The following is an 11,220-nucleotide window of genomic DNA, read 5'->3' as shown; positions in this document are numbered from 1 at the left end:
AAGTAGGAAAACATACCTTGCTCACAGATAGGAAGACTCAACACTGTAAAAATCTCTATTCTTCTAGATACAATGCAATCTCGACCTAAATTCCAATGACATTTTTTAATGAGATGGAGAAACAAATCACCAACTTCATATGGAAAGGGAAGAGGCCCCAGATAAGTGAAGCATTACTGAAAAAGAAGAACAAAGCGGGGGGCCTCACACTACCTAATTTTAGAATCTATTATACTGCCACAGTAGTCAAAACAGCCTGGTACTGGTACAACTACAGATACATAGACCAATGGAACAGAATTGAGAATCCAGACATAAATTCATCCACCTATGAGCAGGCGATATTTGACAAAGGCCCAAAGTCCATTAAATGGGGAAAAGACAGTCTCTTTAACAAATTGTGCTGGCATACCTGGATATCCATCTGCAAAAAAAATAAAACAAGACCCATACCTCACACCATGAACAAAAACTAACTCAAAATGGATCAAAGACTTAAATATAAAATCTAAAACAATAAAGAATATGGAAGAAAAAACAGTGACAATGCTGGGAGTCCTAATACATGGCATAAACAGTATACAAAACATTACTAACAATGCACAAACACCGGAAGAGAAACTCCTAAAGACCCAAACACTTATGCTCACCCAAAGACTTCACCAAAAGGGTAAAAGACAACCTACAGACTGGGATAAAATTTTTGGCTACAACAAATCCAATCAGCATGTAATCTTTAAAAAAAAGATACTGCAAAATCTCAACAACAAAAAGACAAATAGCCCAATTAAAAATGGGCAAAGAATATGAACAAACACTTCACCAAAGAAGACATTCAGGTGGCTAACAGATATGTGAGGAAATGCTCATGGATCATTAGCCATTAGGGAAATGCAAATCAAAACTACAATGAGGTACCATCTCACTCCAACAAGGCTGGCATTAATCTAAAAAACACAAAGCAATAAATGTTGGAGAGGTTGTGGAGTGACTGGTACACTTACACACTGCTGGTGGGAATGTAAAATGGTACAACCACTTTGAAAACCAATTGGGCACTTCCTTAAAAAGCTAGAAATAGAACTACCATAGGATCCAGCAATCCTACTCCTTGGAATATATCCCAGAGAAATAAGAGCCTTCACACGAATACATATATGCATACCAATGTTCATTGCAGCACTGTTTACAAAGCAAAAAGATGCAAACAACCAAGGCGCCCATCAACGGATGAGTGGATAAACAAATTATGGTATATTCACACAATGGAATACTATGCAACAATAAAGAACAATGATGAATCTGTGAAATATAACATGAGGGAATCTGGAAGGCATTATGCTGAGTGAAATTAGTCAGTCACAAAAGGACAAATATTGTAAGAGACCACTGTTGTAAGAACTCAAGAAATGGTTTCAACACAGAAGAAAACATTCTTTGACGGTTACAGGGGTGGGGAGGGAAGCAGAGGGGTATTCGCCAATTAGGTAGAAGACAAGAATTATTTTAGGTGAAGGGAAGAACACACAATACTGGGGAAGTCAGCACAACTGGACTAATCCAAAAGCTAAGAAGTTTCCTGAATACAACCAAACACTTCGAGAGACAGAGTAGCAAGGGCGCACTGGGGACCATGATTTCAGGGGACACCTAGGTCAATTGGCATAACAAAGTGTATTAAGAAATTGTTCTGGATCCCACTTCGGTGAGTGGCATCTCAGGCCTTAAAAGCTAGCAAGCGGCCATCTAAGATGCATCAATTGGTCTCAACCCACCTGGAATAAAGGAGAATGAAGAACACCAAAAACACGAGGAAAATATGAGCCCAAGAGAAAGAAAGGGCCACGTAAACCAGAGACTCCATCGGCCTGAGACCAGAAGAACTAAATGGTGCCCGGCTACCACCAATGACTGCCCTGACAGGGAACACAACAGAGAATTCCTGATGGTGCAGGAGAAAAGTGAGATGCAGACCTCAAATTCTAGTAAAACAACCAGACTTAATGGTCTGACTGAGACTGGAGGGACCCCAGAGGTCATGGCCCCCGGACTCTCTGTTAGCCTAAAACTAAAACCATTCCAGAAGCCAACTCTTCAGACAGGGATTGGACCAGACTAGAAGACAGAAGGAAACCCTGGTGGGGTAGTGGTTAAGTGCTATGGCTGCTAACCAAAGGGTCAGCAGTTTGAATCCGCCAGGCGCTCCTTGGAAACTCTACGGGCCAGTTCTACTCTGTCCTATAGGGTCGCTATGAGTCAGAATCGTCTCAACGGCAGTGGGTTTGGTTTTTTGGTTTTTATAAGACAGAAAATGATCCTGGTGAGGAGTGTGCTTCTTAGCTTAAGTAGACACATGGGACTATATGGGCAGCTCCTGTCTGCAGGCAAGATGAGAAGGCAGAGGGGGACAGAAGCAGGTTTTAAGGACACAGGAAATACAAGGTAGAGAGAAGGAGTATGCTGCCACATTGTAGAGAAAGCAAGTAGGGTCATATAACAATGCGTATATAAGTTTTTGTATGAAAAACTGACCTGAACTAAACTTTCACTTAAACCAAAAAATAAAATAACATTTTGTACCTCTAGAACCACTCTTGGCACCAAATGTCTTAGTTTAGTTTCTCTAGGGGAGCAAAACCGGTGAAGCATATATAAATATAGAGAGAGAGAAATTTCAAAGCCCTGGCTCATGCAATTGTGAGGAAATGGCTCACACAATTGTGGGGGCTAGCAAGTCCCAAATCTGTGGGTCAGGCAATAGGCTGAAGACCTCTGCTGGCTCATGTGGTTGCAGGGCTTGATGAACCCAAAATCTGCAGGTCAGGTGGCAGACTGGAGGCCTATGCTGGCTCACGGTGTTGCTGTGGTTGGCGACTTCAAAATCTGCAGGTCAGGTAGCAGGCCAGAGACTTCTGCAGGATTATGTTCCAAGAACCAGAGGTCAGGTGATGAGAAGAGAACAGAGTCAAGAAGGAGAGCAAGATTTGCCTGAATGTTCACTTATATACTGGAGGCAGACCGCACACCAAAGAAACTCCCCTTTCAACTGATTGGCTGTTCAAACCAGATCACAAAATGGAAGATGATTACATTACTGAGAATCATAGCCTAGCCAAGTTGACACATAACATTAACCATTACATGTACAGTTCAGTGATATTAAATATCTTCATCACATTGTTCAACTATCACCATAAATTGTTCCCAAATTTATCCATCTCCTTTAACAGAAGCTCAGTGTTCCCTAGGTGTTGTGTCTTCCTTTCCCCTGCTGCTGAGTTTTCATGATATATTTTCTCACTGATGCAATAGAAGTGACTCTCCATTTTACACTATGAGCATAATGTCTAGGAAGTACTCTGTAAACACTCCAACTCTTTTTTTGTAGAGGCAGTTTTAGAATTATAAGGGATTTTTGAGATCTACTACAACTTCCCAGCCTTTAAATAAAATCTCCCAGTTCTGCTTTTTGCCTTGATAATCCCAGGATGCTGAAAAGCAGAATTTTCATTTATTCAGGATCTTTCAGTTCTTCCAGATCTCCATCCAAGACACCAATTTCCACTTAACAGCATAACCCATGTAGATAGCAGAGGATTTTCAGATTGATCTGGATACTTTGGGTTTCTTTTCTTTCCTACCCCTGATACCTCCCATCTTTACCCCTTGGCCTGAGACTTGACCATCCCTGCTTCCCCTATTATTTACCTTAGTTTCTCTAGGACTTGTTTTTTTTTTTTTTTTTTTTGCTTTTTTTCCCTATTTGGTCAGTTTACTCTCAAATTAGAAGCGCTTCCTTCACCAGTTTTTGTCACTTCTTCTCAGTCAATAAACAACCACTTTTGGTTGGCTTATGTTTTTCCATCTGTAGCTACAAAAATTCTATTTCTACAGTTCTTCATGCCTTGGTTCTTCTCAATCTTTTCAGACTTGCCAGGGAATTTGCTACTCATGTGGCATTTTCCTTAAGTTTAACTGATATATCTATATAATATTTTCACTTATAATATGTTCTCAAGCAACCTTGGCTGGAGGGGGCAGGGCTTAGAAATTAAATTATAGCCCCAGGCAGCTAAGCACTGACTTTACTACCCAGCTGATCCCAATAGTTCATACTGGCCAGTTTCTCTTTAAAACAATCTATTACTGGAGAGAGTCTATCCCAGCCTCATCTAAACTCCTAACCAACTCTTGCACTACAGAAAACAAAATGACCTCTACTCCCTCTCAATCTAGAAACGAACAGGTAACAATTTTCTTCTCAGATTACCAGAAACAAGAAACTCTCCAGTCTTTGTTAAGAATAAAGACATTCATTCAAGAGGTTGGATACTTTAAAGTTTCCAGTGCCGGCTGTAATAAATTATTGTACTTCAGATGCAGAAATTATGTACCTTTCCTCTATTTGAACAATAAATGTGAGGATATATTTCAGCTCTAGAGCTTACATTGATTTTTTTTTAACTTTTTTTTTAAATAGGTTATACATTCGTATGCTTCAAAAATCAAATTAAAAGGATAGACAATGAGAAAGTGTCACTCCTGATGTTTTTCCTATAAACCACATTTCCTCCCTCACTCCGTATTTACTTATTTCTTATGTATCTCTTCGTTTTCTCTAAGGAAATGTGCCCAAGATAATATAAATATATTTCATACTCTCTTTTAAAAAAGATAACCATTACTGCTTTTTACCTTGCTTTTCTTATTTATAATAAAGTCTACGGCCTATGGGGCAGTTCTACTCTGTCCTACAGGGTCGCTATGAGTCAGAATCAACTTGATGGTAACAGGTTTGGTTTTGGTTTTTGGTAAGTTAGTGCATACATTTAATATAATCTCAATAAAAAATCATCAGTTTTTATGTTTATAAAATTTATAACTTATTTTAGGAAGATCAAATAAGCAACAGCTATTTTATGAAGTGCCTTAAAAAAGATAGACAGTGATGGGGGCTAGCCCTATCAGATATTAAAACATATAACAAAAAGTGTAAAATAAATACCCATGAGTTCATACTGAATAAAAGATTGAGTTGATAAATAAATGGGGGAAGAAGAGACAAATCTCCCATGCAGAAGAATTTCAGAAAATTTATGTAGATACTTTGCCCTCAAGGTGGAACATAACTCACGCTCCTTAAATATCAGTAGTGGCTTCCTTCCAAAGAGTATAATATGGCAAGGAGGGGAAAATAAGAGGAATTTTACAATGAAGAAATCTGACAAACACTACCTCAGCCAGTTGATGAAAGTCAACGTTAACTGTCATAAACCATGTTGATATTATTTGATATGATGTGATGAGAATAGCACTTTACCTTTGTGGTCTTCCTCCCCAAAACCCATAACTCCAGTCTAATCATGAGAAAAGCATCAAATTCCAATAGAGGGGCATCCTACAATAGAGCAGCCCAGTACTCCTCAAAACTGTCAAGGTAATCACAGAAAGGAAAGTCTTAGAAACTGCCACAGCCAAGAGGAGCCTAATGAGACATGACGACTAAATATAATGCGGCCCTGGATGGGCTCCTGGAACAGAAAAAAGACATTCAGTAAAAACTAAGAAAATATGAATTAAGTATTGACTTTAGTTAATAAAAATGTATTAGTATGAGCTCATTAATTGTAACAAATGTACCATATTAATGTAAGATGTCAATATAAGAGAAACTGTGTGTCTGTTCAGAGTGGGGTAATATGGGAACTCTGTACTGTCTGCTCACTTTTTCTATAAATCAAAAACGGTTCTAAAAACAAAGTTTATTAATAAAAAATATACAATTTGCTTCAAGCAAAGACATCAATCTTCAGAAAGAACCAAAAGAATGCTGAGTATAATGATAGAAAAACACTCAGAAATTATTATATGATGTGTTTCATTCCCATGATTCTGAATCTCTCCCTTTCATATTTATTGAGCACTTAATTGGGGTTCTCGATCTCAAAATCTAGGGTATGAGTTAAGACTCTCCCACTGGCCTTTGTTTTTAAATGTGAGCTAAGTGTATCTTCTTTGTAATGACAGAATACACAATGAGAGGACACTAGCATGCATTTAAAAAGCTCTCTAACTTGATTTTTAAAAACTCACATTTAGAGACAAGTTAATGAAATTTCAAAACTCCAAGGTAAAAGAAATAAAACCACAAAGCTTTCAAAGAATAAAATACACAAAAGAAACGGTTACCCAGAGAGGTTCAAAATCAGACTGACATCACACAATATCAGATACTAGAACACAATAGAACAATGTCTTCAAAGTTCTAAGGGAAAAAATATTGTCAATCTTGAATTGTATGAGAACAAAAGATATTTTAAGACACAGGAAAACTCAGAAAGTTTACCTCCCACACCTTATGAGGACTCAAGAAAATAGTTCAACTAAAAATGTTAGTAATCTAAGAAAGAAGACATAAGATATAAGAAACAATAGGTGCAGAGTCTGTCCCAGATTGAAGGGTGGGAGGTTCAGAAGAAAATTAAGAGGATTTATTATATTTTGAGGTCTGGCAGATTCTCTATTGAACAGTGAAATTTTAAAAACATTTCCTTTTCTATGGATCTAATCCCAGTACATTCTACACAGTATGTTTATACAAAACCATACTGTAAATTCTGTTATTTTTTTCTTTTGAAGTGTGATTACTGATATATGTGAATTTATTTTTAACCGCTTATTTTATGATTTCTCTCTGCTTCTTTCATTTCCTGACTTCATTTAGATTGGATTGCTTGGTTGTATGTTTGAAACACATTTATTTGTTCACATCTAATAATAACACATTTAGTGATTGCCCTTAAAAAATTTTACATGCATGCATACTCAAAGTGTGAGGACAATCCATGTTTTGGAATGATACAAGGACTTTTTACCACAACTCCAAATATTTCAGTTCTTCATTCATTTTATTCCCCCACCCCCAATTAGACGTAACAATAGTTTTACACATTCAAAGTTGGCTTAGTTTTACCCACTGTAGTGGATATAGTTGATTCCCCACCCAGATCCCCGTTGGACCAGTACATCCACTGTCCAGCTGCAGCATTCCCTACAGATGGCTCGGGGCTGCACCATTCCCCTGAGAATTGCTCTCAGCAGGACAGCGGGCTCCCTGGCTGGGAGGTTAGCCACCCAACCCCAAAGGGCAGACTGCAGCCAATGCCTTGATAAAACCAAACCCGTTGTCATGGAGTCAATTCCTACTCATAGCCACCCTATAAGACAGAGTGGAACTGCTCCATAGGGTTTCCAAGGAGTGGCTGGTGGATTCAAACTGGCAGACTTTTTGGTTAACAGCCAAGCTCCTAACCACTGCCCCACCAGGGATCCACCTTGTTACGGGGTGGAAACCCCAAGTTCCTACGCGGCATGACTCGTATTGGCCAATAAGTTAGAGACCGAGGTGAGAGAACAAAAAGGCACCTTTATTTCACGGTACAAGGAAATGGAGTCAGTCGGTTACTGCTGCCAAGACTGCTCGCCAAAGGCAGGCAGGCAGGTTACTTTTAAAGGAGTTTGCAAGTAGAGAGTTCATACAAGTTACGTCAGCAACATTCTTAATCATACTATGTAGGTGCAATGGGGTTACATATAACCTCCAAGCAAAAGCAGGATTCAAATGAAAAGCTTGGCGGGGGAGCCCAGCAAAGGAAACAATTTTGCAATACCACACGTAGGGGAGGAAGCCAGGTAAAGAATTCAGTACTGTGGGGGTTCTGTCTCACTCCTCTCATTTCTTTTTGGACATTGGTCATTCAAGACCAGTGTCCATTTTGAACTACAGCCTGGCTCGGAATTGCTTGGCATATTTTTGGAGGGAGCAAATATTGGACCTAGGCCTTTCATTGTGGCTACTGACCTCTTGTTGGTTTATAGCTATTTACCAAATATTAAAAGAAAAAGAGTGGCTTTTATGCCCTGTTTATGTGAATGTCTCCCTAAAAGATTCTTCTTTTTTTTTCAGATTGTCTTAGCTATTGTCTTTATACTTCAGGGCCCAGTTGATGTGTCTTTATGAGTCTTTTTGAGTCCAGCTCCAGCTGGGTCACATTCTCTATGCTCAAGGGCAAGGAATAATGATTTCAATATTATTTTCTAAATCATTCCCTCTTGTTGATCGGAGATTGGAGATAACACATTGATGATCAATACCTGGACTTAGTCAAGTTCCTAAATGGTGGCCATGGCAGGCTCTTTAAACTCACGGTGCTGGTTTTCCACTGGATACCATCTGGCTCTTCACCAGGTTATTAAGTAAGAACGATGTTCTCATCAATCGCATTGCCAAAGCGAGCAGACTCAATGTACGTCAACATTTTAGCCCAAGGCCTTCTTTGCCCTTTTAGGTGTGTAAGACAATAGAAGATAAATTTTATTATGCCTAATACTATCAGGATGCAGACTAAGAATATTACTATCCCTTGCAGTAGAGATCTAGCCCATGTACTTATTCCTGGTGATAACCAACCAAATAAATCTGGTGTTTATAAGGGTGTTAATTCTATGTATATCCTGTTCTACTTCTCTTGTGTTATTTATCTAAATACAAGAGCTGTTTGCTACAGCACAGACTATACTTTCTTGGGCTAATAAAAGGCTATTTTGTTATCTCATGTCACCTTGGTTAATGAGGTCAGAGTTTACTGTTGTGTTTTTACCTCATTAGCAATTTCATCTGTTATTCGTCCCATCATGATTGATAAATTTATTAAAGATATCTCCGATTCAACTGTACCATAACTAGGAATTAAAGCTGTCAACCATACCCTGAGTGTTGAACCAATGGCCTTCTTTTGACTCTCATTTTATAGTGTGTAACAATTTAACATTACCTTTGAAATTTTCTTTCTTTTTCCAATATTTACTAGCATCATGACTATGAATATCTAAAGGTAATCTTAAAATTCTCAAAGTGCATTGCCCATGCATTCACCAGGAATCTAGACAAGAGATTGCCCACGTAAACTCACCATCTGTTGGAAAGGGATCATTTAAAACCAGTATAGTTGGATCCACCACACACAAAGTTTGTCTAGAGGAAACAGAAGGTATAGAAAAATTCACATGTGACAACCAGATTTTCATTAGAGAATATATGATTAACAAGAGGATATAGGATGGACCTCTCCTGTTGGAGATCTTCAGTTAATCTGTTTAAAACATACTAAGTAGGTAAATTTTTTTTTTTTAAGTGTTCTCCAGGGCAAGCTGTCCCTCCTTGGTCTACTTATTAACAGTCACTGGTCACTTTCTCAGAAGCGGTTGTGTCACAAAATTGTTTTTATGAGAGAATAACTTCTAATTCAAGAATTACAATATCTAAACCCATTAGTTAAATAATCTAGGAGAAAGGAAAATGGTTTCTTATATCTAGAAAGTATGACTATAAAACATCAGCAACATTCCCACATAAAACCCAGAGTTTTCTTCCATTTACTCAGTCGTATGTAGTTGTTTTCTGTTCCGTGTGATTTTTGGATTAGCCACAGTCAGTTTCTGCATAAGAGTTCTGGAAATCTTGATTGAGTCTAGTCACAGTCCTTTTCATAAGTCCAATACAGTCCATCTTTTTTGTTGAGATATTCCGATCAAACGTTTTCAGAACATCAGCAAAGTAAAAACTTATCTGCAGAGGACAAAACTTAATATGGCCATGATTAATTTATAAAAATAATACTCTTAGTAGTGAAAGACCTGATAGAAATTAATTAGAAGCATAACGTAAAGGCCAAATAAAATCAGTTAAAAAAAAACTTTAGATAAAAATATCTCTAAATATAGAATGAAGAACACCAAGGACACAAAGTAATAAAGAGCCGAAGAGACAGAAAGGGCTACGTGAACCAGAGACTACATCATCCTGAGACCAGAAGAACTAGATGGTGCCTGGCTACAATTGATGACTGCCCTGACAGGGAACACAGCGGAGGACCCCTGAGGGAGCAGGGGAACAGTGGGATGCAGACCCCAAATTCTCATAAAAAGACCAGACTTAATGGTCTGGCTGAGACTAGAAGGACCCTGGTGGTCATGGCCCCCAGACCTTCTGTTGGCCCAGGACAGGAGCCATTCCAGAAGCCAACTCGTTGGACATGGATTGGACTGGACAATGTGTAGGAGAGGGATGCTGGTGAGGAGTGAGCTACTTGGATCAGGCTGACACTTGAGACTATGTTGGCATCTCCTGCCTGGAGGGGAGATGGGAGGGTAAAGGGGCTTAGAAGCTGGCGAAATGGACACAAGAAGAGAGTGGAAGGAGGGAATGGGCTGTTTCACTGGGGGGAGGGTAATTGGGAGTATGTAGCAAGGTGTGTATAAGTTTTTATGTGAGAGACTGACTTGATTTATAAACTTTCACTTAAAGCACAATAAAAATTATTTTTAAAAATCTCTAAATATAACCATTAACTGTATTTTTAAAGAGCGTCAGATATAATACATACTAATCTTGAGATATAACACCAAGATATACCAAGTCAGGATATACCAAGAATATACCAAGGTTATCAAATCTTTAAATCCCTGAATACAAATAAAAGAAAACTTCTTAGGTAAATGATGTGAATTCTCAAACCATTGGCTTTGATGAAGTTGCAACCAAGTTAGCAATTAAGAAATAATAATAAGATTAAAAAATGACATAATATTATGCATTTGTTGTCTAATATTAGGCAAAAATACAAGAGGAAATACTAACATATAAATCCTAACCCAAAGAGAATCAGAAGTTTTTCTTGATTTTGACAACACCTTCCATGTAACTTATTAAGTAAAACTTTTTAGCGCTTTTCCTTTATAAAAAAATTTTTTTTTGTGGCTTTCCATGAAGTTTCAGAGTTGTCAGGAGTTTATTATAGGTCACCATGAAACAGTACTTAAGTTACTTAACCAAAGGTCTGAAAGTAAAAACCTTGGCTTTTTTTTTTTTTCTAAAAGCCACGTGGCCTGGTTTTCAGCTCAGGAATCTTAATCTAATAAGAGGCCGAACCTCTGCCTTCGAGGCTGATTACACAAAGAATAAATTAACCCTTCAACTCAGAAATCAAAGAAAATTTTGTTATTTTAACAGCAAGAAACCCAATTCTTTGTTTCATATTTTATTCAATGTTAAAGGTCCTAAACATCTCATAAATTAAACCACTAAACTTTAGTCAGACAGATAAAACTTTTGACAATATCAAACACATTTCTTTTTAATAAATCTCTTAAACGTTGTCT

Source organism: Elephas maximus, chromosome X (assembly GCF_024166365.1).
Source record: "Elephas maximus indicus isolate mEleMax1 chromosome X, mEleMax1 primary haplotype, whole genome shotgun sequence".
NCBI classification, from domain to species: domain Eukaryota; kingdom Metazoa; phylum Chordata; class Mammalia; order Proboscidea; family Elephantidae; genus Elephas; species Elephas maximus.
Note: the sequence above shows the minus strand (reverse complement) of the source record.